Source organism: Varroa destructor, unplaced genomic scaffold (genome assembly GCF_002443255.2).
Source record: "Varroa destructor unplaced genomic scaffold, Vdes_3.0 BEIS01000005.1, whole genome shotgun sequence".
Classification (NCBI taxonomy): Eukaryota; Metazoa; Arthropoda; class Arachnida; order Mesostigmata; family Varroidae; genus Varroa; species Varroa destructor.
The window spans coordinates 18,272,032-18,299,178 of NW_019211458.1; the positions used below are offsets into that span (position 1 = coordinate 18,272,032).

Consider the following 27,147-nt stretch of genomic DNA (forward strand, 5'->3'; position numbering starts at 1 on the left):
AGTCTCTTTCAGATGGGGGGCAACCCAGGCAAGGTTGTACAGTTTTAGACTAGTGACTAAGCCATCCCAAAAAGTCGTGTTTTTTTATTTGTGGATCTTATATTTCGTATGATTTCCTGTCGTAACAGCAAAGGTTCCAAAGACACACATTTATTCAGTGCTAGTCCTTCGTTCCCTCATAAGTACTATGTATTCCTTCGTGTGGTGCATTTTTTGGGCACAGCCTCCGACATCCAAAAAGAACTACGTACAGATCGATATGAAAGATATTACTATTATTAGTATTAATCTACGGTCGCAAACGGGTATGCTGAAAAGATTGCAAGGAAGCTGAACCCTCTATGACTTGGGAGGACTAAAAGCATTGAGCACATATCGCAGACATACGTATAAAGTATAACTGGAGTCGATTATATAGGCGCCTACGAGGCAGGCAGTGAAAGACAAGTACAGATCGACTCCAATGCACAAGCTGGAAGAGTGATTCATACTATCACAATATCGGGGCAAGCTTCCATATAGACAAGCTGTAGATCTCCTCTTCAAGGTCACTGAAAATGGTTTGTCAAATGGATAGTCTGCTCACTACCCAATTTCCTATCGATCGAAGCAAGCCTTGCTACCTATGAAAGTGAATGGAGTTGTACTGCAAAAGTTTGTCGATAATTTTCAATTACATGCTAGGTGCTATGCTCGATATGACAAGCCCCTGGTTCGTAGGAAATTTGGTTTTTAAAAAGATTGTCCAGCAGCTACCTCCTGCTGCATCTTCTCTTCGACATGTTCCGCCTACTCTATATGCAGTCCATATACACCGGTTCCATGGTGACCGAAGCTATTTTGAAACGCTAGTGTATGCCTGGACGTTCAAGTGGCTTTCATTGTGTGTGCTCTCATTACGTGTCTATGCTATATTTATATGAGCGCATCACGCCACACAACTGAGGTATCTATTAATGAAATAGCAGACCTGCAACGAGAACTCTAGCCCTAATCGAGGAGGACTTGTCAACGATTTGAATTTAATAAAAACGAAACCGTAAAAGCGACGTTCTACTGTAATATTAATATTAACTTGAACTTGTCCTCCACTCCAACACGGTCAATAGTACGCGGATAAGCGTGCCTGGATGCTGAATGACAAAGGAAGGTCAACATACGTTCGAGTGATTTGATCCCAATGCGAACAGTGCGATTAAATGTCGTCATGCAACGATATCGTACACGTACCTTGTCATAAATATTTGCCGCAACAACAATCATTAAATAAAAGGATGTTTTATACTTCGGCTATGATTGGACGGACGCCCGTAGAAGTTTCGGCCAGGAAAAGGCGTATCGTCATTTTCATTTAGGCTCACTGGTAGAACAATAGACTATGAAATAGCACACACTACTACTTGGCAGATCCCGTTCGTAAAAATAATTAACTTTATCTATTATACTTACGGTTTCTGCTCAACAGCTCGTATCCCGATACAGTATTCGGTTGCCTTTCACAACGACGAGTTCGGTAATTGATTTCACTAGCATCTAATTGTTTTCTATAACGAACATATTGATTTGCTCTGTCGTTAAATGTATGATAAGTGTATATAAGCTGGACAAGGTCACTGCAACAGCAATCAATTCGATAGCTGGCGAACTTCAGTTGGTCCACAAAGTTACCAACGGTCGGTACACTTTTCGGCGTACGTTAGGAAGTTTTTACTTTGCGTGATAGTTACAGCCGGAGCTCTTTCCACGCTAATCTACCTTAGACACGGCCTTGCCCACCAGAGGTTGAGGGTCGCCTGAAATCCCTCACCCAAACCAGCTACCGGAACTCCCCTGTCCATGTGAGCCCTCTTATCCGTACGCAACGAATGCTAGTGAGAGGTTACACCTAGCGCTCAATTTTTGCGCGAGTTCCTGAATGGCTAATCCGCGTACGGTAGCTGCCCCGTAGACGCTTCGGTACCTGGGGCTAACGTTCAGGTATGAACGAACCATCACCATCAAGTGACGGCTACATTAGAGAATGCATAATTCACTAGCACTCACTGCGGCAGAGCAGAAGAGTACTCAGGGATTCTCCCTTTATATGGTATGAGTCGAATGTACCTGCCATGCGCATCTCGCAGCCTAGGATTTGACTTTGAGCAGATACGTATCTCTTTGGCAGGTCAAAACAGACTGCCTCTAGTAAACGCCAGCGAGAATACCGCATCCAGAGCTCATGGTACCAGAAAGAATCGTCCTTAGAGAGTACTTTAGCAACTCGGGCGAAGAATCACTTATCCACTCAGATGCACAGTATGCAAAATTGGAGCAGAGCGTCGAGGATTTTGTAATGGAGCCCTTCAGGGACCTCGACTGTTACCAGATCGGCATCGGCAAGTTAACGAAGTGCTTCTCGAGCTGTTAGTATCAGTGTGTCTGGTGTACTTGACATATGAGACAAAAAAAAAGTTTTTCGAACTGCGATCTACAATAGTCACGGCGTGTTTCAGTCTCTATGTAATAATACATTCAATTGTATATGTAATAATACATTCAATTGTAGGCTTGCTTCAATTTTTCAATTAGCATATGCAAGTTACTTAGTTTAATCGTTATTTGCTTCCACTTATAAATAAAGTGGTAAATGTCACTCTGGGCAGGACATCTGGGTCTGTGCAATGCACGTCCACCTGTGGACAAAAACTTAGCCAAAATTTATCTTCCAGAATGATTTACTATTCAATACGCAGTTGTACGACGCATTTGAAATTGAAACTCGTAGCTTAAAATTAAAGACGCTTAGACCTGTGATAGTATAACACGATTGTGTAAAATGCGTGACCTGTACAATCGTGTTATAAAATAAAAGAGGCGTCTGTATCATTTGCGATTCATCATATACGTTCATTCATAATGCATCTGTGTGCCAATGGCTGTTTACCATAGTAATGCCCAGCATCGTAACGAATCGGCAGTTCCATGATGAAAATCTTTTTGGGCACCCGTCAAAAATGGGACCTTCAACAGGACTCTTGTATGTCCTACAAAAAAAAAGCAGTATGCTTCTCTAAGGCCGTGCGAATTAAGTCTGGGACCTTTTCGGTCAGGTCGCTGTTGGAACTATGGTCAATTAGTCGCATCATTCTGTCTGACCCAGCGGCATGTGATTGTGCCACTGCCCCCAGCTGATGACTTGGCGTGTCTCATTTCAGTTAATACACGATTATCTTCTCAGACCCAATTGTGAAGATTGTACTGCAGCAGTTTGTGTTTTGAATTTTACTGCCTGATGAGAGTTTCGAATTGTTGCCGTTTGGGACACAGCTGCTGGACTTAATGATTGTTTCACAGAGCGTGGAAACTCGATTCCACTAACAGATTTCTCCTGCTTCGTTTAAAGTATTTGTGTTTAAGTTTAAGTTTAAGTTTAAAATTCCCGGTGTTGAACCATTGTATAGCTTGCCAAAAAAAAAAAAAAAAAAAAAACTAAATGTGTAAGTGGAGTGAACTTAACAATTCAGTATTGCTTCAATGGACCAGGTCAAACATATAATACGGGATATCGATACCTTCAATCTAGTGACGATCCCGTTTCACACAGGTTAACCTTTGCCGACGTACACAGTTAGATCTGCATCCGGAAAAATCGAGCTCTTCTATTTTGGTAGTTAGATTAATATCCAAATAGTGTATCTATTCCGTAGGTATAGAACGGAGGCCGTACGTATTATAAAAACACTTTTGTTTGCTTTGGCTGTGAAGGACCAGCGGACCAAATGACTACGTGAGCCTTTCATATGTCGATCTATTACGACGTCCTATTGAGCACGCACTACTCCGTATATATTGGCAACTGGTTCTGGCGTATGTCTGTGACCCCGATGGCGAGCCTAGTATAAAATTACTGCAACCGTTCCATATTAGGGATCCACGATTTGTAGCGATTGCATTAGAGATACGAGGAAAAAGTTCGATGTTTCCAATTGGGTGGAACCAATTCGCTGGTAGAACCCAAATTTCAACTTGATCATTATGAATGAAAAGCACATATTGTAGACAGGCATCGAATGAAATCACTGTAAATAACGTCTAGTCAGTATCGGCTATGTTTAGGGGGATCTGCATCAGTTGTGGGCTGCGTTTACTTTTCAGTTGAAGCCAGTCGATAACAGTTAAGAGGCTGATAACACGCAGATTCGAATAGGTGACACCATATATTGATCGAAGGTTATCCATATTTCATATACGATAGTTTTCATATCACACTGGGACTGCAACATCCATTCAAATTTAAATCGTACTAGAACCATAAACTTAGAGCACAATTGGAATCGTAGGTAACTGATGTTTTTTCGCTTGTGGGAAAGGGCTCAATTTTTCGAAAAAAAAAAAAAAAAAAAACGAAAAAAATGTATTAATGCGAGATATACGCTCCTATAAAGTCATTTGAAATATTAAATATCGTAAATTTATTATCTATAATTTTCGCACAAACGGTCAGCATATAACTTGTGTTGAATAGATGTACCCTTAAATAGCAGAGTCTGAAATATATAGCACACCAATATGACTGCACTGATGGGCACCACTTTTTAGTACTTTGTTATGAAGTAGCTAGATACGCATATTAGCTTGTATTTATCCCTTATTGTATCTCAACAACTGTATAATATACAGACTCCGTGCACGGACATTGTTTCCAAAAGCAAATAAAATTGTTAAAAGTATACAAAAGGGGGCCTTCTATGCAAGCTTCAGTGACGCTGATTCGCAGATACTGATGCAGTTGCGCCTGTCCCCTAGTGGTGTGCTCGCAAAGCGTCGGAGCGTTCGAGCTTTGGACTAAGACATGAGAGTGACTACTCTGAGATATATAATTTCTAATATAAATTCTATAGCCGTTGCTTGAACTCGGCTGATTAACAGAAAACACTCGAGTGTTTTTTGATGACGTGTGCCTATGCAGACCTGTGTTCTTATATCAATATAATTAACTATTTTATTGACTATAATGTAGATGCTTGTTGTTTCAACTCAATACTTTTTTATACAAAAACACGGTAGTACTTTTTACATCTTTGTTGTATGTGCCTCAAGAAGTTTTAAGTATTCCAAATAGAGTGCACATGTCGATTCGAGAGAAAAGATGATCTCTTAAAGTATTGCCGTTCACTGAACGTGCGCCTTGTCCTGCGAAGATTGAGTTTTACCGATTAAAAATCTCTAATAATATGAATGTGTGACTAAATATTATAGAAATTATATATTTCTATAATTTTTTTTTTGCATTTGGAAAATCTACAAGCGTTTCATGTGTGTCTGCATTATTAGGTACGCGGAACCTCATATATGAAAGCTAACTCTTTTAGTCCTCTTTCGTGTTGCCTCTTCTCAGACGAATCCCACCATTGGAGCATATGTTCATTATTGATTATCCAGTCATGATTGTTGTATAGCATTTACATAGGCAGCAATATCTAAACGATATGATCTAGTAAAATTGAGTATTATGGTATGTTTAAAGAACATGGCGAAAGTAATTCGTTTTGATGCAACCCAATACAAATTAATTAAAACATATGTCATTTCCTTACGGCCATCATAATCTGTCGGCCAAGCATGGCAAAATAAATTCAAACAAGTTTATTTTCAACTTGAAACACAATTATACATTGAAGGGTTAGTTGAAAGCGGACCTACAAACTGAGGTCTGTGCCTCAACCAGTCGTTACAAATGTATCTAGTCAATTGCACTATCCTGATATGCTTTCTCAATGGAAATGATGTCACCAGGCAAAGTATTGCTGGTTATCGATAATTTCTGCGATAAATTACAGACACTGACGGCCGAACGTTCCCTTGGACGACGTGAACGTACCTTTTTCTGAGTTCGTTCCCCATGGTCCTGAGTTATAACATACATCTCGAGAGAAAGACCGCCTAAAGTAAATAATCACATAACGGATATGCTCATTATACTATTTTACATAAGTTCTTCTCAGTTTAGAGTAAATCACTGTAGTCGGTATCGTGTGTAAAGGGAAAAGCCCAAAGCTATTGATAGAAAACGCTGCAACATAAAGTTCTTGTTAATAAAGATGAATAGCTTCTTATAACTACGACCTTCCTTTAACAGGAGTGTGATCTAAGTCAAGTAGCTAAACAGTCGTCGTAAAATTTTTTTGGCCAACTCACATGGTGGGCAAACATCAGGCTTGTCCATCTTCCGCAAAATAGTTAGTCCTGCTACAGATTTATTTTAAGGCTCTAAGAGGTTACATCCGCGTCTGATGAAAGCTACAAAACCACACTTTTTATATCGAAACAGAATAATCCAAATAAAACGCGTAATTTCCCTAACACTGTGATAACACAGCGCTGATTTCGAAACAAGGAGGCTCTTTGCCTACTACCAATTACGTCGCCTAAGACTGCAGTGGGGATAATTATGAGAAAAAAAATATCGCTGACCCCGGAGATGTTAGTTAACTTTCATCGCTGAAAAGCTGTGATACCTCTCTGGCTGGTCTCTGCCATATTACGCCTGCCTGCCTGACGGCCACAAGCTCACAATCTGTCACAATTCACCTTCGCAGGGGATCACATCCGCCGTTTCAACTGATTGTAGCCTAAACGGAGGAGTATTAATGTACCATGAGTTAGAACTACAAGCTATGGTGTTTGCAGCTACTGCCAGATATCGATAACATGACCGGTTCGTGTATGGCGCTGCAGGCAGAACTAAGAAGATCAGGGTGGAGCTATCCCCAGCCTCGGCCCCACGCAACAAGACAATAGGCCCTTTAGCAGATCCTGCTCGCAACAGCAGTAGCGACGCCAGCGGATGCAGTAGTTGCCGGTTTTCTGACCCGCGCTAGTGCAGTGTCACTACGATTGAGGTGTAACTTCCTAATATACTCAACGCGGTTATACATATTTCTATATTGTGTGCTGAATCGCTTTGTGTGTAACGTTGCAGGCGACATATTTCTATTATGATTTCGAAGTATGAAGCCCGCATATCAAAGAGGTATCAAGTAGATTAGTTGTATAGGTGTGTATTAAAAAAAAATCCATGGTATGCGTCAATAAAATAAATTAAAGATCTTCTATTAATTGAATCCACTACTGTGTGTATCGTACATTTCTAATTTTAGGTAATGACCTATTGAGTTCTTCATTTGTGTGTTAGTGCTATTTAACACAAGAAATGACTCGGCTCAATTGAGTAGAGTTCGTTTTGACGTTTTTTTAGCAAACTATAGATTGATGACACGCGTATTTCCCATGCCCATCGTACCCTGAACAGGACGCAGGTTTGACCTCCAACATCTTTTTGCTGCATTAACCTGATTCGGTCCTTAATGAAGTAGCGTTGCTTTCAACTCACGGGTTCACTAAGTAAAAAGTGACTGGCTGGTGTGTCCTTTATGTGAAAAGTTTTTTAAACACTTACATAGGAGGAAGCATTATGGATACATCATAATTATCATGGCCGCACAGATAGTAGCCGTGACAGATTACGGTAACGTCTACGTTAACAATTTGTGAAGCATTCTCAACCTTGTATGTCAGCCAATATAAAGACTCAGGTCACACCAGAAACCACACTCACCACCCAATCGATCATCCTCTGTTTGTGTTGTACAAAATTTATTAACATCCTGTTACAATTTATAAAACGGCAAAAACGATCACATATAAGTTCTCCTTCTTTTTGCTTGCATGTTTTTGTTTTTAATTCGTTTACATTGCAGATAATGAATGCATATACAGAATTTCCTCTAGGCCAAATATCCTACTATGTGCATGTGACTAAGGCCGCGTGACACCTAAAAGGTGTGGACGTTATTCGTGAAAGGTAACAATTAGTGGAACCGTCTTTCGGGTAGTAAAATCAATCTTTAATTATATGCATAGGCTCTAATTTGACATTAGTTTGATCGGAGTCATGCAATAATTCGTAAAATACGTATGAACTAGACGATTTTATCCGTTAAATCTAACCACTTCAAAGGACATCAGGCCTGAGATATCGCATATATAGCAAAACCCGAAGCTTAGGAATCTACTTCTCTGTAGTAAATATAACCAGTAACTGATACACATATAACCTCGTCGAAAAAGAGTATTCCCGTTTACGACGTCTAGCAGGATGTTCTGGTTCAGTAATATCAGAACTTCCTGCCACATCGTGTTCGTAGAGCAAATTTGATTAATTATTATGCTGCAGCTGGTATTGGAATCTTTGGAGAATGGAATGAGCCGAACAAAGCCCAGAATACAGATATTCCACTGTTGGAAAGTGTGTTCTATTCATGTTACAGACAGTGCTACCCGTCATTTCTTGCCCCTTTTTCATTAGTGGACTCCTGATTGGTATAGGATCGCTGTAACGTACTCTGTAGGATAATTTTATAATTCTTAATTACCAAGGTATCACCCACCACTACCGAGGTATTCTTAATTCACTCCCGTCCAAATGAAATGATGAAAGTTACAGCGGTAACTGTAACACTGTCTAACCAGTGGGTTTTACCGAATCGCTGAAGCATTTTTAATTAACGCCAACAGAAACACAATTAGACAATTTAGACAACTTTTACCCACTTGCTGCGCCGGCGCTTGTTAATAAACTATGTTTTGAATTAGGTGTCATAGATTCTATCACGTTAGCGTACATTTTACTTAACTGCGTTCTTTTTTCCAGCCTCAACAAAGTATACTAGTACTATACTATATCTGTGTATGTTCATTTCAGGTGACCTTATTGAGTACGCCGTGGAACGTACAATACGTAGGTAGAAGTAAAAAGAAACTGGCCAAAAATCCAGCTAAAGCTGAGCACTAAAACTGCGAGCCCATGTTCACCAGCAGTTGTGTTACCTACACCCAAACTTATGTTACTTCTATGCACTGCGATCATCTTGTGGGCTTAAGGCAGAATTTAACTATGTGTTATTATGTGTGTTTTTTTTTCGAAATTGTTATAATTAATGGAAGCCTTTCACTTCGCTGCTCTGAATCCACATACGAAAGACTCAAATCTGCTCTTACCCGCCGCAGTGATCGTGTTCCTGCAGACGCCCTCCCAACATAAACTCGAGACGGCCCTCAATTAAAACAGTTTCCCTCACGCACATCGCATGAGGCCGGTCATGCATTACCGGCGGTCCACTGCCTACATTCACCGACGCAAAAAAAGCAAGAAGGATGAAAGGAAAAATGTTTCTGATATTTTCCTTCACTACTACTATTACTGAAATTGTGTCTGCCATGACAAGGCATGGAGGTCTTTCTGTACACGTATTCGTCTAGCTGGATAGCACAATAGGCCAACTGTTTTGCCATGTCCTGCAGGTCAGAGACGACGAAGTTTTCTTGTCAGCAGCGCCGCCCTCTGGCGCCGTAAAAATTATAATACAATGAGAAAGGCAGGAGAGAGGCGAGCTGAGGCAAAGCGACGGAGCTAGTTAAGAGAGGCAAAAACTTGGAAGAAGTTGGAAGTCGGCTTTCGTGGCTTGACACAGAAAGAAGCGTCAAAACGTTCAACTTCAAGGACGCTGGAACGAATGGGCGCCTGCGAAAATCATCGGCTGGGAGACACCTAGAAGGTTATTGTTGCAAAGAGACAGCAAATGCTTTTCTCTCTCAGAGCAGTCCCTCCTGTCATCATTGTATCAATGCGCCAGCCTGATAGGCACGCCAGGACGCTTGGTGTCTTTCCATGTCTCGATTGTAACCATAGTCGCCGAACCTTTCGCGGCGTTTTTTTTTGTCACCTGGACATACGTTTGGCTGCTGCTGCTTCTAACCAGACGATGATGACTATTGGTAAAGAACTGTTTGGGGCTGAGGCAGTGACGCAGCGCCATAGACAGGCGGAGAAATCGTAGAAGGAGAAAACAAAAGTAGAGCAACAGAAATTTTGACACTCGAGATAGGGAATGGGATTAGATTTGGAAGTTGGTCCAGGCCCAAACATGGGCACTACAATATATCGTTAAATAAAAATCGTTTACAATATAATATAGTAACATATGCACGCCTAAATAGGCTGCTGCTACAAGTTTTTGGTGGCTCTAACACTTCTTTTATCAACCGAAGAATTTTAAGTGACTCCACGCTACTTCCGTTTCCAGTCGCACGCGTTGATTTTACAAAAGCCCGCAACTCAGCTCAACGAGCGGAGAAAACGACAGAATAACAACAGCTGTTGTCAGCCGCACGGTAAGTCACCGACGGGACATTGGCAGGTCAATATATACTCTTTTTACTATCTGGGATCTAAAATTTGTCGTTGTTAAATAGGGACAATCTTGTACAACAATAAACATACATGTTGCCATACATACATCTTCTGCATAAACGCATCACTGCATGGGAACGTGTACAATAGCTACCACCCTCAAGCCAAATAAAACGTTTATTGGACCACCTGACATGACCCATGTGCTTCACTCGAGTTTGTATGAATTTCTATGAATAAATATCCAAGTGCTGCATCAAACTTGACATGGAAGCACTATAAAATCTTTTCTTTTTTACAGAACTTGCTTAGATTAGCCGAGCGCGCTTTCGTCCATAAGTTGCCGATCGATACGAGATGTCAAGCTGCAAGCAATGCTTCAGTATCACAATGGCGTATGCAATATGCACATATCAATGGAGATCGACACTGGCATTATCTTCTCTTGCGGCAGGTCTCAAACAGAACCGCGACAGCCGAAATCAGAAGTGATGGGAAAAAACACAAGTCTGACGTTAAATCAGTGGTCCCATCGCTTCGTAGTTATTTACTGTTTGCGAGGCTGATCCATCAAGTTCCGTCTCGGATCAATCGCCAAATAATCCGTCCGATAATACAAAAGTTTCACCGGAAAGCAAGGTCGAAGACGGAACTTGTTTCGGTGTCAAGAAGGAATTTTCATAGAGACCTATATACTTCACCATCCATTCGGCTTAGTCCTGGGACGAACGGCCATATGCAACACTGAAAAGATGCTGCAGACGAAACGCTAAAACGATACCACCGAACTAAACGTAGCGGCAGTCATAGACAAGAAACGCCATCAAGGTTCGTCCTTGACGGCGATTATCTCATGGGAATGAGCATTATAGTGGGAGATCATGTCAGATATGAGTATCTAATCAGGTTATCAATCGGTGATAGCAAGTCAGCTAAGGATATAGTAGCCACAAATATATACATTCAATTGCATTGGTTGCATATAACTAAGAGATACTTACACACTTCACCAAGGTAGAGCTAAACACATGTCTAGACTGAATCGTAGACTTGCAAAATCTACGTATGCGTCATGTATTGTACCATAGTTCCTAGGTTGTGACTGACTTACGCACATGGTTTATATAATTGCTTTAGAAACACCTAAAAGATAAGCTCGCACCTCTTTTTTGTCTCCATTTTTTGTCGCTTTAAGAAGCTGCAAGACCTAACTTTTGAACAAACAGCTAACAGTTTATCTAAACCCTGTGTCTACATTGACCATTTGATTAATACTTTCATATATGAAAAGTTCTATGACTAATTGAAGTGAATTACTGCCATTTAATTTTATACAACTTTAGACGATTTGCGTGAGGCACAGTTAAAAAAAAGAAAAAAAAGTAATCAAATTGATCTACTATTGGCTTAACTGTATTACAATCACCTGCAGAAATTTCTGACCATCGATCCTGAATCAGTAGCGATATTTTTACTGACGATTTCTTAGATCTCATAGTCAAACAATTTTGCCTATATCTCCAAAGCAAAGTACAATTGTCCCGTACTGACATTTCCATTCCATCTGCGAACCTTGCGAAAATTTTGTCTTAGCTTAAATAGCTCGCAGAACTTATTCATTGGCAAGCCCGCGTCGGTTTCTATAAGCAAGCTAAGTTTTTCGCCCAAAACTCTATACTACGCTCTAGGATCGTCAACGCAACAGAATCGATAATAAATGCAAGGAACAATGACATCAAAAGGTTTTACATCCCTAGTGCGAGTATTACAGAAACACTTAGATCACGTTATGCGGAAAACGAACCGCTAAAGAAGAACTTACTCTGATTGCTTCCGTTGCACTGCTAGATAAATACCACAGCATCGACACCCTGGTTTCTGTTATAGAGCCGTTCGCAAAATGTCTATCGAACTTCCTGTCTTGTTAGGACTTAGTGACTTTTCGAAGAAAACTTAGAACGGTTGCCAGCGATAGTCAAATCACCGAAAGAGTCACATCATCGAAAGCACCACTGTAATGTGTCGACTTATTCCTGACGACGTTTAACTACGATCGTTGCTGGTCCGTTTCGTTCCTCTCAGTCCTTACGTTGGCCAAGGTATGGGTGTCGCAACAGCTGCACAATGGAAAACTTCTTGTACACGTCCTTTTTATTGCTACTATTAGATAGCGTATATCAATGACTGGTCCTCCTCCTAGTGTACGTGTGCTGATCTGAGACGCGAATCCTGCACTCGTTTTTCCTTCGTCTCTCTCTCTCTCTCTCTCTCTCTCTCTCTCTCTCTTTCTCTTTCTCTCTTCCTGCTTCCTCAGATCTGACTCAGCTGGTTCTTCGCTATTGTGAGGTAGGTGCGTATTCCCCAGCTTGTTAAAACTTGTGCCTTCGCTAACCTGTTCTGACCGCCACTCCGTTGGTTCCTGTTCGATTGCCGCTAGCGTTGACGCTCTTTTTTCTTCGCCTTTTTCGTATTTTTCCTTTGTTTATTGATGGTAGCCTTTACCAAATAATGTCGAGTCAGAAAAAGTTTGTGGCGAGACTCGTAATGAAAGTGGTTGCAATTTATCTGTCGACTACTTGTCCACGCGCGATGTTGTCAATTGGATGACCAATTTCTGACCGCTCTAAGTGAGGACGTCGACAGCCTAAGGATAATGGAACCCCTGACAACAGAACGGCCAGTAAACTGGAGGTATTGAGCGTGGGGCTTGCTCCTTTTCACTCTCTTTATCTCGCATCCCACCGCAGTGCGCAAGCGGCAGCAGGCAAGGCAGGTGTAACGGAGACGCAGGTGGCAATGCCTAGTGCTCTTGTAGATGTAAGAGTGGTAGTCCGTGGCTGCTGTTAGGCTGACAGCAGTTTGGTGGGCGCTCGCTATCCGCTTTGTTCACTGTCGCCTCCGCTGCCGTGAATTGCCGGTCCCTGGCTTGTGCTCCTCGGATCCGCGCGGCGGCTGCTGCTGTTTGAGGAGAGGGCTAACGAAACGGCAGCCGAAGTTAGAGAGGAAGGGCCAACGCCTGTCCCAATCCCACACAGGACAACGTGGGCATGAGCCGGGTGGCCAATCTAGACATGAACACAAGCTAGCGCCCAAAAGGGGCCGATAAAGGTCTGTGGGAAGTAGGAGACGGAATGAACAACCTACCCCCCTACCTTTCAGTTGCGGGATGGTCTAGGATATCCGGGGAGCCCTCCCGTAGTCGTTTTCTCAGAGAGAAGAAGGAGCCGCCATCTAGAAGCTTCCAGAAGAATCAGCAGAAGATGGGAGCGCAGCCGAGAAGGACACCGGGAGAGTATACAACAGAGCGGAGAGTAGCTCGAAGTCACTAAAGGAGCCGGTGGTGTAAGGCTGCTGGCCATGCGCAGAAAATGCGGCCTTAAAGTATATATCAGCTTAGGTAGAGGTCTCGAAACAGAGGGACGAATCAAGGTCAAAGAAGACGCTTTTATAGAGAAATAGCAGTTAATGTGCGCTTATAAAAATATAGGAAAGTAAAAGCGAGGGTTTAAACATGTACGTAGTACATGCGAAGTCAAGATCGCACGCCAAATGTTAGTTTTATGTTGTTTCAATATATAGAAGATATTAAAAATGTACGTTTGCATATTTTCCTCGAGGAATCATAACTATTTACGCTCATGAATAAGTTATTTTTGAGTTATTATTTAGATCGATGGTGAAGGAGTTGCCCTACTTATGGGCTAAATCCAGAAATTGCAAATGGAAAAAAGCACCGCGCGTACCGCGAAGCCCTTCTGTCTTCCTTCTACAGCGTAACTGCGTAATGGGTTGATGGTAAGCATGCACGAGTGCATGGGTTCTAAATGAAGAGCCACTGAAAGCCTCCAAAGACACGGAAGGGCTTGCCAAGCAGGGCCACGTCTGTAACCGACAGAGTGTGTAGTAATACAGTTTTTGTATTTTTTACCTCTTGCGTACATGGTAATGTCGATATAGCACTTGCCCGTCCTTGTCCCGGTAAGGATTGCGCCCTCGCTGTTAGTGTGGTGATAATAACGCATTCCGATTATATCCTCAGGTGAACATTGACCCTATAGCGAGTTTTCGCATCGTTAATTTAATGAATGCGCCGCATGAAGCTCAGCTCAGCGTTGTTTACCGGTATGAGCGGCAGGACCTCAGCTACAACGTTAGATCGTAGGAACATCGTCTCGGACTTACCATTAATCCTACATCAAGACTGAAACGCCCACCGTATAGAATCATAGATTATTGTTTTTTTTTATAGTTATTATTAGTGTTTACCTCATTATTTGGCAAGGAATTAGTCGGCAAAAGAGGAAATGCGTGTAAAGTGTTTTAACAGCCAAGTGTAATGCTTACTATGTTTGAAGGCCAATTAATGAGTCATGAGTAGCTAATTGACACAGGAGGATTAGGTCTTGCAATGTTTGACAGAAGTCTTTTGCACGACTTGGTGTTCCCCACCAACGATTTGATTATATGTAGTACTTATTAACACCTTATCGTTTGCAACGATTTCTCAATTAGGCCTATGTGTTCGAATTGCAAAGCATGAATAGGTGTCCTTGTTTGTAGATAACATTGCATAATAATAAACATTGACATTGCTGCATCTTTGAGCAGAGAAACATTTTGTCGGGGTATTCCAACGATGATTAATACATTGCCAGCTTGAATGAGAAGCCTGTCAATCTACTTTTAGGGGACCAGCTGATAGTAAGTTGGCCATCAATTAGTTATGGATCGGTATTAGGCTAGGCATGAGTTTATTTGTTGAGAGTTGCATATATAAAATGGTTTCGTACGTCGTAGTTCTAATCAATCACGCACACGTGTGTATAGCTATTAAACTAGCTATATCGATCGATTTACGTTCCAAAAGCTTCGCAAACTTTCAGGCTTAACATTTCGAGGCCTTATTAGCAACGGCTGTCCTGATATTCGTCTGTAAGTAACAGTGTGTGCCCAAAATACTAGCTAAAATTTTCCACCCAGACCTCCAAGAAGGTCTGATGATATTATTTTACCGCAGCCGTCGATAACCGACTGTCGTAGACGGTTGTCCTGTAACGAACGGTGTATTTATGTAATTTTACGTGAAAGGGTTTTGAACGTAACGATACGCCAATAAAGTTGATTGCGCTTATATATGTTGGCCCAAACGTGAAGCAATGCGTGCTCAACGTGCGAAGCTTTGCCCGCTGCTTAAGATAATCTGCAGTATTTACAGAGTCCTATTGGAACTAAAGTTCCTGCATCCGCGTAACAGTCGTCCTAGAAGGACTGCTTGTAGAAATCCATTTGACGTTTCGTTCTATTCCACGTGTTCTAATGACACAGTTACGGTTGCCCAATGAGGTGGGAAGTTTACTGAGGCATGTCGGATCCTTTAGACACAAAAAAAAGCACAACTGAACATTGGGCCGCGTCAATATAGACCAGGAACATATGAAATGGCTCACTGTAGAAACTGTTTTCAATTAAAATAGAACGAATGATATTTTTATGAACAGTTACAGAAAATAATCGACGAAACGCAAATGTAAGCGCCACAAAAAGCGTTTGCTTTTATCGATTTTTTTACAAGTGCTGATTTTAGATAGGTCCGTATAGACTTTGCCAGCTCACGCATAGCCGTAATCTATGACAGCAGAACAGGCTTGGCCTTTTAAAGGTGCATATTAAAGAAAAATGCCTGAAAACATATAATTTATACATCTGGTTGTCCTTTCATCGTCGGGTTTGCTGACTTTCGACGCTAGCGAAAACCATAATAATCCTTTTAGGGTGTCCAAGGGTTAGGATCAGAGTGATAGTAAAGAAATGATGTTCGATGGCTGCCTGTGGACGGTTTCTAGGGGCCGCTGTTTCTTCCGCTTCGAGCTACATAAGATATCCGTTTGGAAATTTTACGTTGATCCGGCTGATCCTTAACTGGGTCCTCGCGCCTAGCAAAACGCAATTTACAAGGTTGTGAAAGCGTCAGCTACTGTCTGCAAATGATTCTTAGTAGAAACCCAGCCAAAAGCTCGGCCGAATCCAGCTCTGGGACCTTGAAGGAATCCTCTTTCGCAAAGCGCACCATAACAAACCAGCAAATTTTCTGTGCAGACTTCAAGGCCAAAAAAGAATTACGTAATTCTGTTACAGGGGTTTCTGCCTTTCGGTATAGCATGGATACATTGTAGTTTGTATGAACTGTCCTTACGTTAAGTTCTCTGCAATCGAACTCTGTCGACGAAATGACCAATTAGTCTTGTTTGATGTTGGAAGTATGACGCCTATACGAATCGAAGCAATGTGCTACAAATGAAACAAATACATCTATCGTTTCTACATGAAACATCTACCTGCAGATGTGTGATGCTTTCTCCTGAGACAGATGTTGTAATTACGTATGGTATAAACGGTGTTCGTAGCCACGACGCCTGGTTTCCTTCAACCAATAGCTAGCCGTCTAAATCATCGCGTCAATTAAGATGCGAGATTTCTTTCGTTACCAACTAAATCAGTCGGCCATTAACCGGCAGGTCCCCATGCTACGCTGGCTAATGTTGATCCGTTCTCAATAAATTCGAAAAAACACAAAACCATTTTACCACTCTACCATTTAGTCTGTACCTCTGATCGTGGTCAAGCTTTGGTTTCCTACAACATAAAGCCGTCATACCATTAATGATAGTTTAATTTTTCCGCAAACTGTTTTTTTCCTATTCGTAAAATGCAAACAAAAGATACATTCTGTAATAGCCTTTGTCATTTATAAATCAACGTTTGAAACAGTCTCTATAACAATATGCGCCTATCGCAAAACAGCAGCATCTATTCTATTGCTACGCAATAAGCGAGCTAATGGTAATAAGGTAAATAATCGAAAGTACAAGAGATACTAATTAGACCGCATATAGCTTGGCTAGAATTCGCCCTATAGGCCGTTACTGAAAATGGAATAGAATCACGCACGGAATGTTCAGAGGTCTATAACGTCGTTCACATTGGATGCGTTGACTGTTGCCAACAGTCAAACCTGCTGTTCAATATTTACAATAATATTATAGATCAAAGGCACGGAGACGACACAAAGACGTCAGTCATAGATACGTAATATCAGCGGGCGGCCAGACGCAAATAAAACCGCATTATTAACATCGTCCTTGGGAATATCTTTTAGCATCCGGGCCCTCTTCCTCAATGGCCCTCCATCCACGAAAGTTAGGTTGGATCGAAGGTAATCAATGATAATACAGCCATGTGAAGCATCCCGTCGGTGTAGATAGTTCCCAGCAGCAATGGCGGTGTAAAAAAAGGCTACAATCATGGGATCCACACACAGTCTTGCACTGATTGCGCACTCCTTTGTCGGTTTATTGTTACTAAGCGTTTCCAAGCAGGCAATCTATCATAGGCCGAAAAATTAACTAGTAAATTCTAAGACGTTGCCTGCTAGCTATTTATGTTTATATTAAATAGGAAAACAAAAATAAGAAGATTACAATTATTATATTAGCTTGTCGGACGTCCAACTCGATTAGAGGAGGATCTTTCAAAGATCACATAAAATTGCGAAATCAATACTGTTTCTCACAGAACAAATCGGGATTGATGTCTCTTGATCGATCATAGTTTCTAGTTACAAGTTACAAGTAGAATACAAGTTAACAGTTTACCGAAAAACAACGTACACAGCTATAATAGTCGAAGGTCGACGGCACTATAAATTGTTTTAGTAATTGAATAGGTAGCCTTTGTACATTTATAGAGAGGTTCGCATTGATTGGATTGGGCGCACGGTGTTGTGAGTTTCCGCGTTTTCAGTTAGGCCCGTACGCGTGAAGTCCAGCCATCCTCAACGTCCTGCAATGTATAACCTGGACCGTCTATAATGGTTTGTCGATAGCTCTGTTAGTTAGTCCTTCGCGGACCCACTTAAGAAGACAATGTGTTCCGATGCGCTTTTATGAAACCCTCATGTGTTTCGAATCTCCCTCTCTGTCCTGCTCCTAAGGCCAGTTCTAGGTTGCTTCCGATAACCAGCTGACGTCCGCTCGATTAGTTGAAACTCGTATAGGTAAGTTTGCGCGATGTACACTCGCAGATGATTACGTTCGAGTGTCGTGACGCCATGCCTCGTAATAGGTAGCGAACGTCAGGCGCATGCAGGAAGTGTGTAATGTCCATTTCTTAAGTACAAATCTCTTCATGATGTCAGTGTCGATTTACCACCTGGCAGTAAGGTTGGAACTGCAATCTTGTTAATTTAAGCTATTGTTCACTTGGCGAATACATTGAATTGGCATATATACTAATGAAAAAACAAACCATTACTTGAATACTCATAATATCCATTGAATTGGACGGTTTACGACAAAGAAAGAGATAAGACGCGGGAGTAAGTTATGCATTAGCCAGCAATCCATCTTCTTGTAACTAACACCGTCCCTTATTTCAAGGACAAAACAATAGGGAATCTCAATGTAAATAGAAAACAGACCAGTGGTTCATGCAGTTTTAATCCAATAGATATAAGGGCCTTAGGCTAGAACTTGGCACGATAATCCTAGGTAACCTTTAACCTGTACCTGTAATGGAAATGTACGATAGTGGGAAAGTGCACGAAGAAGGTCGCTGCATCTTTTCTCCATATTCTTGAAAGGATTTCATAAACAGGAGAGATAATGGAGTCAACCCTGTCTACCACATAGCATATGCTATTTTTCTATATATTATACGATACCGTACAATATCTCCTCCATATGTACCAATGTATGAACCTCCAGATGTTCGACTTCAGTTCGACCCTGCACCCCAATTGTTAATGTTGGTTGAAGCGAGTCTCGAGGAATCGTTTAACCAAAATGGCGCTAAAGGGAATAATCTGAGATTGCGAAATACAAACCATTACACATCAAATTTATCTACACCCACTCAAAAGTCAATTTCCTAGAAAAGCAGAAGTAGTAACGACTGTCCACGTGTAGTAACATTATTTTTCTACTGATGGCTTCCTCCGCGATGAATAAAATAGGAAGCGGTTGACGGCAACAAATAATAATTTTTTACAGTTCGTCTGAGTGGCTGAATGAATCAGATAGTTAGAAGGTTCTGGCCCGCTGGCTAAAGTCATCTCATTCAAAGGTCATTTACGTATCATGTCATCCACCAGCCGCGTTGGGTTACTGCACGAACCGTATGTTCGCGTAACAGCTCTGTGGCCTCACGTTGAGCCCATACATAGCCACATTGGAATGAAGCTTCCGAGTTAAAAGGTTACCGAACCCTTCACGAATTCGCACGCACGTATCACAATGCCACGGATAGTTCACATTCTGACTCAAAATATTAACCTAATATGAGGTCGCGCCATTAGATGCATTGGACAGTTTAGCTAGGGGACGACGCTCCAGTACAACGCATAGCCTGCAAAATGGTAGGCGAGCATCAGTAGAATATTATCGAGGATGAGCAGGAATGATACGGTAGTTTAATTTGTGTGAAGTTGTCTTAAATGCTCCCGCACGCAATGAACTTTAGAATCCTTTATACAAGCACGCTTTTATCGTAGCCTTGCTTCGTTCGATTCTCACAACCACCAACCCGACACTGTCGATAGTGCCGTTTATGTAATTTTTTTTTTACCAAATTTGATTTCCACACTTTTATCTTTGCCATATTCGCAATTTTACACGGGAACGTTTATAGATAAATAGATTAAATTAAACAGTAATATGTACGCGGAAATAAACAGGTACTTATTAAATTTGAAAAGGTAGGTTTGATTATGGCTGTTTGTTCTATTAGTGAAACGCAAATTATGTCGAAAGCTGTTCGTCTGAGGTTTTTCCCTGTGAAATGTTTCGAATAGGTTGAATGGGCGGTTGGGTTTAATTGAAGGGTTGTTTGGCAGAATACCCAGAAGAAGACAAGAAAATACGTTTTGTGTAGGCTCGTTTTACCAAGCTGATCTCCACAAATCTTGCAGTCCCGACCTGATGAAGGGTTTTTTTCTGATTCTTCACAGAATCAGTACATCAGAAATCGTGTTAGCATGAAAGATCTGGCAACAAGCCCCAGTTCCAGACGGCATCGGACCACCTGCCCGCATGAACAACACAAAATTATTCAAGCTTCACTATTGTTCTGTTAGATGCAAACCTTGACCGATAGAAGTCATAGTATTGGGAATCGCTTGACTTTTCCTATCCTAATAACGAAGCACTGAAACAGCACAAATAATATCAATTTTGTAATAAAGACTTGAAACGTTATTTGCGCATAATTATCCACTAAACGTTCAACGTTCAGAAAATAAGATGATCCGAACAGAATGTTGGTCTTGTATAAAGAGACACAACCTAATTACTGTTTATCCGCAACGATTCGAAAATCGCTGAAAAAGACAGATAGATTGTGTGTGACCCCCCAACCTACCTCTTGTTACACCAATTCAGTTGTGCCAGGCCAGATTAGATTACTTAATTACTGCTTTAATTAATTTAAGAAATACGATTTATGCAGGTAAAGGCAGGTACACAGGATTTAGACCTGATTGGTGGATTAGGGTTTTATACAAATCAATCATTGTTTGCCCTTCCTGGTGACAGGTTGAACCTGTCGTGCCGCGGGCAATTAGCCTTTTGCGGAGAATTTCATGCTTCAGTTTTAACTATTTCGTGCGGCAAGAAATCAGTAAGTGTTAGGAAATCAAGTGCCTGTGTTTACTTTTCCTTACAGAGGTCTTGACGGTCTGCATGGATGTCCGATAAATGACGTGAGCACTTCAGCTACTGTAGAAACCTAGAATTAAAACAGAGTCATAAATTGTAAATACGACTGTATTCGATACACAGTAACGTATTGTCTGACAGGGAAGTCATGAATGAAGACCATGTTGTATATGTTGATGTGACCTCATAATCCAGAGTGACTGCATGCAATGCCACTCCTGCCGCGCTGTTTCTTAGTCACATGAAGGCAATGTATATATATAGAGACGAGGCAATCAAAGACCCTCAGAATGCTTTTGCAGACCTATTCGTAACACCTTCAGTATAGTACGATTTAGCGAAATACGTCCGGTACTAGCACGTAATTCGACATCTGCAAATTTAAATTTCAGAAGGCACTGCTTCTCCAACCTGGTATTATTCAATCCATTTGACTTCAGTCCAACTTCAACAGTTTTTGTGCTACCATTGTTTAACTCTATGGGAAGTATTTATATCGTAATAGATATAGAAAGGCCCTCGTAGTGCTTGCACTAGGCCTGAGATGATGCATTTTGGTTAAATTGGCCTGGCTTCATTTTCAATAGCGCGACAAATTCCAATCCAATAACGTGTTAAACTGAAAAATAAAATGGACAATTATAACTGTTCTGTATATATCAGTATTTATTTAAGTCAGGATTTGTAAGTTGAGTATGGGTTGAGTAAGTTACGTTAAGTGCTCCTAGACCTAGCAGCTTTCGACTCTTCGATTTTTTCCAAGTTTTGTTGTATCGAACATAATATAATTAGAAAATCGTCTCTAATGTAAAAAATTCCTTCAGAATTATTAACACGCATACTATCCTACGCCTTTGACGTTCATAATGGTGGAAAAAATAACACCTTGGTGAGGAATCACGTATCGTGTAGTAGCAATAGATTCAAGCTAAAGATTGCGGGCGTTTCCATCAAAAGGCATCACATACAGCTCTAGAATGCTCAGTCTGTGCTTTACGCCATTGCAGAAATATAATCCCTTTACGTATACGCAGTACTAATTGCCCGAAAGAAACATCCTGCCTTCTTATTCTAACACAAAGCGAGACCTTAACGGATAACCAGTCCGGGGACCAAATCGTTTCTACACAATAAAGAACTATTTTAATATCGTTGTGTATACGCCCAACTTATTATACTCGAACTTTGTCTACATTTAACGGGCAACTCGGTAACAGTAAGATCGGCTTTACCCAAATTAATTATATACACATGTGATGTAAATGTATGAAATATATAGATGTAAATTATAGTGAAACAAATAAATATAAAAAATAGTGCAATACAACGTAGCCTAGGTCATATCGAAAGAAAGCATAGCTGAAGCATCATCGATGGTTTACTATTGATCGTCGCAGAGGGTTTGTACACCTGTTTGCAAGGTTTAGGTATATAAATAGGTTGAATGCCTTGGGAAGCAATCTTTAAGAATATTCAAAGCATTTATTAAATTATAAATAAAAAAATATAAATTATTAAAGTATTTTACGTTGGTTTGTTGGTAGTTCAACGCATATGCGCACAGTACCGAAGCCAGAGCATTCTTCAGATCCCTTTTAAATATTCTCAGTTTAATATGACAAACCTACGGAATCGTCATTAGATTTCGGTGCCCTATCGGCTAGCGCATACTCATTTTAACTTCGCAAAGCATTATGTTGTTACAGGTGTTCCTATTTAAAAAGCTTTGTGGCTTAGGAACGAGTTTTCAATGGTTGAAGAACTTCAAAGCTCCACCCGGTAGAATGGTATCTTTACAATGTATGTTTCTTTTCTGGCTTTGCTCGTGTTGCTTCTGGCTTGCAGATGTCTTTTACAACTATTAGGTGGTCATCTAGAAGAAACCCATTAGCTAAACTCTTTTCCCACGGATTAACCATACCTGTAGACAATCTGCTAACTCGAAAGAGGCGCTAACATTTTAAGATGCATACGGTATACTGATGCGTATTCATGCAATAATCCTCAAAATGGAAACTTGTCCAGACGTAATCACTGCGGGGCAACGATCGATACGGATGCTCATAAGGGTTCGTAGTTTTATATTGTTTACAGGAGCTGTCGTATTTCGCTAAACTAGCCGAAGATATTTGTGTTCTCGAATCGAAATCTAACGTGTCAAACAGCCATTTGTGACGCATGCCCTGGTGATTGTATGGCACTGTTTGTCGCTCAGGACGTTACAATTTTATACAGTGTCTGACGTGTTGGTTGTTTTAATTTCAGATATCGGGCTATCGAATCTACTTGTTGAGACCACCTGTTTTTGTTTGGGGTCGAACCTAATTATTGTAGAGTATAGGAACGTTGAAATTGATCGCTCTGTAGCCGTATCTAACAGGTTGCGTCTTTGCGCAAAATGGAAATAGAGGAAGGCATTCCTTTTTGTTGCAGGAGGAAGTTTACCTAGAGGCGAGACGTTATCAGAACCGAGTTTGGTTACTTTCAAAGGTGACGGGAAAAATAGAAGCACAAACCCAAAACATGTGCGACATCTTGTCGCCAGCGAACAACACGGTACGGGTACGATCCGGAGACAAGCTGAAAAAGCTAAAGACTTTCGTGAATTTTTTCAGATAAAATATATTATCTTTTTTTGTCAAACACACATTACAAGACTGTCCACACTTAATGCAAACAAAATGCTCATCGTGTTGTGCATAGTGCATCACTACATACTATATTAATAATTAAATATAAAGGAATAGCTAACTTAGAGAAATGTGCAAAGGCATCGGCACTTATTCTCTAATAAAACATAAGTAAGCTTACAATTATAAGAAACGTTAATATAATTTTTTCAAAAATTATAATTTTCATTCTCGGGACTTCTATACAAGTAGCACAGCGTCCCGACTTTTGCCGACTGGCTATACTGTTGATCAGCTTTTGGTTGTCAGTGATGCCGGAAGAACTACAGGAAGTCGTTATATCTGTTCACTGGTTCCTTAGCGATCACGCGCCGCGTATCATATCAGTAGATAACAAATAACAGACGGAATGATAGAACGCAAGAATGCATTTTATGTACGCATCATCGATAAATTCCAGAAATATGGAGACGGGTTCCTACCCGTTACCTAATACGATTTTTTTTAGTCCAATTGCGGCGATCTTCCATTGCAAAGAATAATATCCACTTTAGGGAATCAAGATTATAAATCGGTTCAAAGATAAAGTGATGTACCGTTGCGTACAACACCATTTTTAGCGACAAACTGTATTTTTTTTGTATTACCACTAAGTGAACGTGGAAACGAGCTGTTACGTACTAAGTTACATACGTGCGTCCACATGACACAAGCTTTAACACACACACACACACATATATACAATTACAAAAATATATAAATATTACCAAGACAATCACAACTGCATGACAGCTTTGAGTAAGTAGAACTGAAATAAGGGGACGCATAGATGTCCCTTATACAAAGTAACTGCATTACAGTTACCTCGACTCGGGGGCACTCACGCTGAATTCGAAGAGAAAGTTTAAAGCCTTCTTAAAAACAGACAAGATTTCTATATGCCGCTATTGATTCGAGTCCAAAATCTACTAAAAAACCTAATAATATAGAGATATTTTCAGGAATCGCGACAACGATATCGTTTGCCCTCCTGATCAAATTCAGATTTATAAGGTCTACAAAGTACATACATTTTTAGCCGAACTGCTCATGGTGAAGAAGTACGGTGCAGCTACCCTTGTCCCAGGTGATTATGATAATAAAATCTATGGAGAAAATAAGCTTTCTGATTGGTAAAGTGGTATTGCAATCCGATAAGTGCCCTGCACTATGTTCATGGTAAGTAACTGAGGTAGGAATTGTAAATTATATAAGACAAAAATAGGGGCAACGCACAGTCATGTGTATAGAGCCAAAAATATGATACATAGAGAAGCAACATTAAAACAAAAGCAAATTAAAGTTTCTTTTCAAGTGCTATTTCCGGAATAGAAAGGGAACGGATAATCTTAATTGTAATAGATAATTTCGAAAACATTGATTCTTATTCAGCTTCGAGTCCGCTAGAAAAAAAAACCAACCAACACGCGTCGGCATGACAAAAGGTAGCGACGAATCGGTTGGAGTTGGTAAAAGCAAAAAATTCAGTATAGCAAAGGAAACTGATCAGACCGATTCTACGTGGGTTATCTGTTCTTGGCTTTGCATGTAACGTTTAGTGGGTCTGCAGTTCAAATATGTGTTCTTTCGAAAGTTACTTTAGGCGCTAACGTTACGAAAGCAACTTAGTAAAACCACTAATGCTGTGATACAATTACTTTCAATTTCGATGTAAAAAAACTATATCACTACTTTCATTATTGTTATTATTAGTTATTTCATTTTGCATGAAATATAGTTTTTGTCTTTTTTCGTAACGATGCTGTGCGCGGAAAACAACAGCTGTCATAATCCTCTGGCCATAATCTCGTCTCGATTGTAGAGATCGTGATACGCTCACAAGTTAGCATCGTTTTACTATAGGCATAACCCCAATCTTGAGATTCTCGTAAATATGGAGCAGCCGCATATACATAACCGCTACTGCTAAAAAGCTATGAAACTGATAACAGAAACTATGAGTTTCTTTTTTTTTTTCACAGTATGCCCCGCTTGGGGGTTAGCTAAATTCCGAAAAGCATCAATCATTGTGTCTGAAAGGATCGGCTTCTATATTCAGCTATCTCTATCACTATTTACCCGCCGCTGAGACTGATAAAAGTTTCGGAGAAGTATATCGGCTACAGACCGGCTACAATACAATGAATTTGTTTACTCTAGCAAAAATCTGTAACATTCTCCTAATAAGATGTATCGTCTTCCCTCGACTCGGGGAAAATTGCAGCTTCACTTTAAACCCATCTTATAAACCTACTATAAACCCCCCCATAAAACGGGATAATACCGTCCAGTGCTTGCGTGTCTGGCCTCTATAGAGTAGCGTTTAAACGTAGTACGAGATACGAAAAGAAACTGGACCGTCCCGTTGAATTTTTCTAAGACTGCATACGCTATTTGAAAAGATAGAAAGAAGACAATTGCTTTAATCACTAATATACGAGTGTTTACTGTCTCTTCTTGAAAGATATTATATTATTTAGCAGCATGTGCTATAAGTTTTTTGAGAACTTTTCTCGGATTCAGTTTAGATAATTGCTATACATCTTGCTTTACTGGCCAGGACCCAGTAGTAATTACCGAAATAATAATGTATTTTTAATAGCGAAATTTTAATTGCGAAGCTACAAATTTGGCCACGGACCTACCAAACAGCGTAGGACCTGAGCTAATATTGTGATATTCATGGGTGGGGATTAAAAAAATTTTATATTATCCATCACATCACACTCAGCGGACCCATTTGTACAAGTCATATTCATTAAGATTAACGATTGCGAAATTTAAAAGCATCTCACCAATTTTAATAATGCCTTCCCAGATCTACTTTAACAATAACGAAAGTTGGGAATTAGTTAACATGAAGAACTTACCTATTATAAGTGCATATCATCACGATATACTCGATCCTGACCATTCAGCAGACTTCGACTGTGCAATGAACGACTTCGGTCGATCATTCATCTAATTAAGACGTCTATTAAGACATTAACAAGTAGACCGTCCCAAATGTACCGGGTTAAATAGCCTCTTGCAACTGATGCTATAACAGAGGATTTCCGTTAAAGTATAACCTACAAATACACGCGTTTACCCCTTATCGAGGATGATTCAGTCGGTTTTTTCAGATTTTACGTTTAATTTACCTTCCGTCGAAATAATTGTCAAAATTTTAAATAGCTAACGCCATTCAGTAACTCATTCAGCTGCCTCGCTGGAGTAATACTTGTTTTTCGTAGGATAGACAATAAATTTCTATTTTATATATAGATAGCACTGTAACTTAAGCGATGTACTGGGTATCTTGCACAAATACATAATGCTTCGAAGCGACGATCGATGCCTTTGCTTCAACATACTTACTGTGTTTCAAAAAAAAGAACCATTGTATGCCAACGTTTAGATATACACATACGGTACCATTTGTCTTTCCGCTGTCGCATTTTTTTTTAGCCGCCTAGCTGATTTGTCGACCTACTGTAGTCGGACTGCTATCCGTTTCCCAGGTAAAAGGAAAGGGTATTATACCTCAACGCTCATC

The 27,147-nt window shown here is 40.5% G+C and overlaps 1 protein-coding gene and 2 long non-coding RNA genes across 10 annotated transcripts in view; 1 reads left to right on the plus strand and 2 right to left on the minus strand.

The window, feature by feature from the left end:
- LOC111250635 (uncharacterized) overlaps positions 1-13,131 on the minus strand; it is a 33,122-nt gene extending 19,991 nt beyond the window's left edge. Inside the window, exon 1 of one of the 6 annotated variants that reach the window (XM_086990552.1) lies at positions 12,054-13,131. The gene's annotated coding sequence lies outside the window, so the exon portion shown is untranslated. Of the gene's footprint in view, positions 1-1,449; positions 1,710-9,039; positions 9,164-12,053 lie in introns of those variants that run through there. The other 5 variants (XM_086990553.1, XM_086990550.1, XM_022806098.2 and 2 more) reach the window with 5 other exon arrangements.
- Positions 13,132-13,423: 292 nt separating this feature from the next.
- On the plus strand, positions 13,424-15,431 carry LOC147755375 (uncharacterized). The gene is made up of 3 exons (XR_015328762.1): positions 13,424-13,782; positions 13,901-14,026; positions 14,271-15,431. It is a non-coding gene; the product is annotated as an uncharacterized LOC147755375 (long non-coding RNA).
- A 1,374-nt stretch (positions 15,432-16,805) lies between these two features.
- Positions 16,806-27,040, minus strand: LOC147755376 (uncharacterized). Of its 3 annotated transcripts, XR_015329153.1 has the most exons (4): positions 26,480-26,955; positions 20,946-21,010; positions 20,369-20,431; positions 16,806-18,439 (listed from the first exon to the last, which is right to left on the minus strand). It is a non-coding gene; the product is annotated as an uncharacterized LOC147755376 (long non-coding RNA). The 3 variants fall into 3 exon arrangements; XR_015329154.1 differs by lacking the exons at positions 20,369-20,431; positions 26,480-26,955 and adding an exon at positions 26,970-27,040; XR_015329152.1 differs by lacking the exon at positions 20,369-20,431.
- Positions 27,041-27,147: the final 107 nt, after the last annotated feature.